Source organism: Grammomys surdaster, unplaced genomic scaffold, assembly GCF_004785775.1.
Source record: "Grammomys surdaster isolate TR1022 unplaced genomic scaffold, NIH_TR_1.0 125951, whole genome shotgun sequence".
Classification (NCBI taxonomy): Eukaryota; Metazoa; Chordata; class Mammalia; order Rodentia; family Muridae; genus Grammomys; species Grammomys surdaster.
Window position 1 is genome coordinate 819,379 of NW_021620772.1, and position 5,991 is coordinate 825,369.

General features: G+C 37.6%; 1 pseudogene; it reads right to left on the minus strand.

Moving 5' to 3' along the window:
* Nucleotides 1-4,221: 4,221 nt before the first annotated feature.
* LOC114609308 lies at nucleotides 4,222-5,729 on the minus strand (annotated as a pseudogene).
* Between the last annotated feature and the right edge of the window lie 262 nt (nucleotides 5,730-5,991).

Genomic DNA, 5,991 nt, shown 5'->3' on the forward strand with positions numbered 1-5,991 from the left:
ATTAATCACAAAAATAAGTATAAAATCATGGAAATATAATGAAAGGTAGTTCAATTTAGCTCAATTTGTAATCACTGGCCTCTAGAAATATTCTATATAAAGATACTATGTAACAATATTCAATCATGTTTAAGTCTTACCCTTAATTTTAAATTATATCTTAAATCCTGAAATATATAATGATACTGCTTTAGATTATGTAGAAAAGTATGTTCTCAGATCCAGTTAAAACTACAGATGTGACCATATCAATTATGTAACTATTTATAATTATGTAGATGTAAAAAGTTTACAATTTTTCTAGATATTATATAAAATGTAGACATCAGAACTCAAGGACAAGCATAAAGGACATTACCATTTGTGACATAAGTAGACCCACTCCATAGCCCTAACACCAAGTCTATGCCAGCTGAGATTTGGTGGAGTGTTATCCTTGTGTACTGTGGTTTGATTGTTAGCCTCAAAGTAGTAATAGAATAATGAATATCATAAAATAAAGTTGAGAAGAGGAGACACCAGCCCTGATAATTTTTGTAAAACATTTTGGCATTTGGCATTATAGTTTACTCTTAAATTTTAACCATTTGATATAGCTCAGATCCTTTTAAAAATAATGTTATGAATGCTAAGTACTAAGAGACAAACAAACAAAAATGGCATGATGAATATATAGTGCTGGAAATGTTCCTTATTTTACATAAAAAGAGAATTATACTCTTTCACATTTAATAAGTCATGTCCATATTTTCTTTGTAAATTTCCAGGATATAATGTGATGAAGAAAATTCATTAAAAATGTACTTTTTCCTTTTACATTTTGCAGTTTTGCAAATTTTTAGTTTGGCAAGTATTTTATTCTAACCTAGAAACAAAAAAATTAGCAAGTTTTTGTATCTTACTTTGTTTTAGGAGATAATCACGACTAAACGTGATAAAGTTTGGCTGGAGGACAGACCATTGCATAAAGGTCTTAGAACACAAAATAATGACTTAATTTTTAATCTCCAGAATTCATGTAAAGCCAGACTCTATAGTGCCAGTCTCTAACTCAACAATCCCACAAAGAGATGAGAGACACAGACAGTTGACACCTCAGAAGCTCATGGTCCAGCGAACCCAGCACAAGCAGTAGCCTACAAGAGACTCTTTCAAACCAGGTGCAAGTGAGAAGCAACACCGAGGTTGTTGTCTGTCTTCGACATGTACACTGTGGGACACAAATGCATACAAAGACTCTATTCACACACACACACACACACACACACACACACATACACACACACACATACACAAGAGCAGAGAGAGACAGAGACAGTCAGAGACAGAAAGACAGAAACAGAGACAAAGGCAAAAGAGGTAAACTAGTTTGTTCAAAACATCAGAAAACAAGATGGTATACGTGTCTTCAGGCTGATTGCAAAGCACTTTTCTTAAACTCCCTAATACGTTTACATGTCTTTTGGTCTAATTTTGTCCTATCAGATTATATGTAAAGTCCATTTTGTCTGTCTGTTTTGGTCTTCAATTATCCTGCCTTTGCTTGACTACTCTTTCTCCCAGGCCCTTATTTGAAATCACTTTTGTGATTCCTCTGCTCCATTCCACCTCATATCACCTAAAAGATCAAATGCAAACTACAAGGAGTATGTGAGTCATACTCAGAGTCCAGGCCCATGTCCGTTTCTCTCCAGCTGCCCGAAATCTGTATGTTCACTTTGAGACTTGACTCTTATTAAAGCAAAGAAATTGGAAGAGTTTTAATTTTTAAATAGCTTAAACTGAGAGTCACTGTGGAATGAGGCCTCAAATATAAAACAAGGATCACAGTGACTTTTACAATCTGGCTTATAGAAGAAAATAATCCTAGGGATTGCTTCCCCAGAACTGCAGTCTATCTACCAATGATTTTTCAATGCCAGAAATGCTAATTTACTGGGGCTATATCATCAATTGTAGAAGCAGTTCCCTTAGGAGTGATGTCACTGCATGGCAAGTTGGCGATTACTTGAGGAGTTATTTCAATAACTGCTTGGCTCTGGGTCTGATTAATGAAACTGCCAATGGATTTATAACTCCTGATATGGAAATGTATCATTGGATATTTGCTGAATAGTGTGACATAAATTGTAGACACCTGAGGTATTATGGCAGAATTTGATTAGAACGGTTACTTACATCTCTGTTTTTCACTAAATTCGCTTCTCATTATCTACTGGCAGCACCGCCAGCACTAAGAAAGGAGAGGAATGGGCTATATGTGATGAATGCTTTCTTTGCTAAAGTTACCCTTTCTTTCGCCATCCATACTATCTAAATTTTCTTCTGGTCAACATTTAAACATGCCAGTGCAAATTAAACTAGAAACACTGTCAGAGAAGAAAGTTTCTTTGGGGTCCTTGATATTTTTAGAACTGGGGGAAACCAGAAACATATTGAGAAACAAAGCAATAAGACTCAGCAGGACATAAGTTATGGAGGAAGGCTGCAGGCTGAAAGCCATCAATGTTCAGAACATGAGTTACTGTCCCATAATTCAAACCTCAAGACATCCAGATACTATTACAAAAGTGCAGGTATCTCTGCTGTTTCTCTTTTAAAAGATACATCATTTTTAAGATGAATGTTAAAGGGAGCCGCCTAGTATCTCCAAATAATGCAAGCATTGATTTCCAACAAATATTAGGAAATTAACTATATCCAGAACAAACACACATAAATTAACAAAGATATATAAAAATTTTGTGTGGAATTCACTATTTGAAGAAATAAGCCTTTCTTCTTAAGATGAAATTAATTGGAAAAAATTAGAGATTATTGAGGTTCTTAATTGTTAGAAAATAGTTCACTGAAACAAAATAATATAATATTAAGACTGCAAAGATAATTAAATTTACAATGTAGTTTCTTTTGTTCAGTCTAAGCAAAAACAAGCCATTTGAAAAAAATTAAATAAGTAAATAGAAAAAAACCTCACTTCATAGTAATAGGAGTAAATTATCCTAAGATTGTACCTAGTTTATTAATCTATACAAATAAAAAAAAAAGCCTGCATGTAGATACTAGAGTAAACTTATCTTCCTTCTTTCAACTCACACCACATACTATCGTCCTAAGAATTACTGTCTATACCATCTACATTTCAGAAGATACTAGAGTCAACCAGAGAGGATACAGAAGAGCAATATAGGAAGACACACCACCCTTTGCCAGTTATGGATTCAAGACTAAGAGCTCCACCAAGCCTCCTGTGGAAATGGTTTTTATAAATATGTATTTAGCCTGCACTACATCCACTTTGCACATATCAGTATCCCTAACTCTCATGACATGCCTATAACTCAAGTTTTAATAGCATTCTTGTTTCACAGTAGAAAAAGCAAGGAAGCAAAGATTACTCAGTTGACATATGCTTGTTCAAGGATTTAAAGCCTGGGTACCTGACTTCAAAGTCTGTATGTTTTTACCTCTGGGGTGCAGAACACATGGGCATCTTTCTTCACTTTAGCCTCTTCAGAAGCAAGCCAATAATGCATCTCAGTTAAACTTCCTCTAACACACACTTCATTCATCTCAGGTACAAGAACTGACATCTCAGAGTTTCTGCTGTATTCTTAGATTGACATAAAAATGTTACATTTCCAAAAATTTAAAATGATTTTCAGTTTTCTCTTTTTAAGCAAAAAGCAAAACAACTTGCAGGTTATGGGCCTCCCCTCCACCAGAATAGCCATTGGGTGTTTATTTAAGAAATTGGGTAGGAGTCTTATGTCTTATTTCTTTTCATTTCAGATATGAAAATATCTTTTATTTTTTAGAAAATGGATTCCAGGAAGGTTAAAAAGTAATACCAGAGGGCATAGGTGCAGAACTGGATGTATGTAGTCATTCAGAGCATCCAAAGTAAGAATATAGCAATATAAATATCCAAAAAGCATCTCTTATGTCTTCAAAACAAAATGTGTTAAATAATTCCTAACTAGTGAACAGTACAGCATTGCCTTCCTAAACGGGAGAAACAGTTAACATTAAAGTCTTAAAAACCTTTCCTTGGTTAATTACATGTAGACAGTTTGCCTTTGATCAAACTCCATTAAACATGGATAACGGTATTACACATGTCCACTGTTAAAACAGACAACATGTTGCAAATTACTTGTGGTATAATGTGTTCCAACAAAGCTTAGAAAATAAAGATGTTGAGTTGGCTCTGGACAAAGTTTAATAGTCATCTCCTCTGCTGACAACTTCTTTACAGGTCGGACGCAACAGTATGGTGTGTTCAAACTGTGCTGTGTATGATCCTTTAATGTCACACAGTGGTGGGTATGGATCTACAATGCCATTAAGTACTTACTTTCTCCCAAGCAATCCAGCCACCTTTGGCAGAAGGCAAGGGTACTGAAGTTTTCGTTGATGGCATTTAACAAGTGTTTTGTTCTTGGAAGCCTTATTGGCACATGTCCCACATCAAAATTTTTCATGTAGTGTGAACATTCCATATCGTCATGAACCACGCCCTTCCCTGTGCTACCAAAGGTCTCAATCGCGTACACTTCTCCTTCCTCCATTCTTGTAGCTTCCCCTCCTTTCACAATGGGCACTGTTTTTCCAGCATGAATTCTATATGGCCCAATTGAATGCCCATTTAAGTTATGTATGAGTTTAACTTGATATGTCTTCCCATCTATTTCTACTTCATGGGATTCCATAATTTCTTGAATGGCCTCACCAACATCACAGAGTTGAATGTCAATCCCAGCACACTTTATTCCAGTATTAGTGGCACCTTTTACAGCTTTTAATAATATGATATATTTGGGATTAAAAGTAACAGTAAAAGCACAATCAATTATTCTACCACTTATATGTGTTCCAAAGTCTATCTTACAGATGTCATCATACTGTAAGACTGTCCTGTCACCAGCATTGGGAGTGTAATGAGGCTCACAGTTGTTGAAAGAACACCCAATGGAAAACGCCAGACCTGCATTTAACCAATTTTCTTTTATTAGCATTCGGGAACAGTCTTCCAACTTCTCACAGATTTCTATCATTGCCATCCCAGGCTTGATCCAGCTCATGACATATTTCCTAACTTACCGATGTGCTTCTGCAGCTTCTTGGAAATCGTTCCAAATTTCCTCACTAGCCTGGTCTAGGGCCTTTTTCTCTTCACTTGTGGTTCTCCAAGCAGCTGTTCTCCCATCTTGTATGGGTGGGTATTTACACTCTTGTCCTTTGGGAAATACACCATTAGGATACAGATCACATACTGGAACTGAGGGAGGGTCTGTTTGAACCTTTGGTCCTCCTCCTCCTCCTCCTCCTCCTCCTCCTCTCTCCTCCTCCTCCTCCTCCTCCTCCTCCTCCTCCTCCTCCTCCTCCTCCTCCTCCTCCTCCTCCTCCTTCTTCTTCTTCTTCTTCTTCTTCTTCTTTTTCCCAGTATCGCCATCAACATCACCATCTCCATCTTCATCATCATCATCTCTCTCTTTCTCCTCCAGTGCTTGTCTCTCCAACTGTTTTGCTACCTCATCCACCGAGGATCCTGACTCTTTATCAAGTTCTTGTTGCCCAGCTGACACAGCCCCTTTGCCTTTCTTCTTCGGTCTTTTCTTCTTGGCGGCTTCCTCAGCCATGCTGGAGGTTCCCTCTTCCCTGTCATCTGAATCCAGGTCGCCATTCAAATGACCCCTGAAGGACGCTGCCTCCTCCACGTCTGCCATGTTGCCTGAGAAAGAAAGAGAAAGAGATGGAGAGAGGGAGAGAGGTTATATCTTATTTCTTATGTATTAACTTAAACCTTCCAGCCCTCACTTGCTCCATTTGGCTGAGACAGACACCTCGCTGGTCTGCTCTGTGAAGACACCATATCCTGAACCTGCCTAGAGCAGCTGGTAAGAACCCTCCCCAACAACCCTCTACCCCAGAACTGCAACTGGGAGCAGGCGCACTCTGGACCCATCACCCACACAAACCCCACCCCTC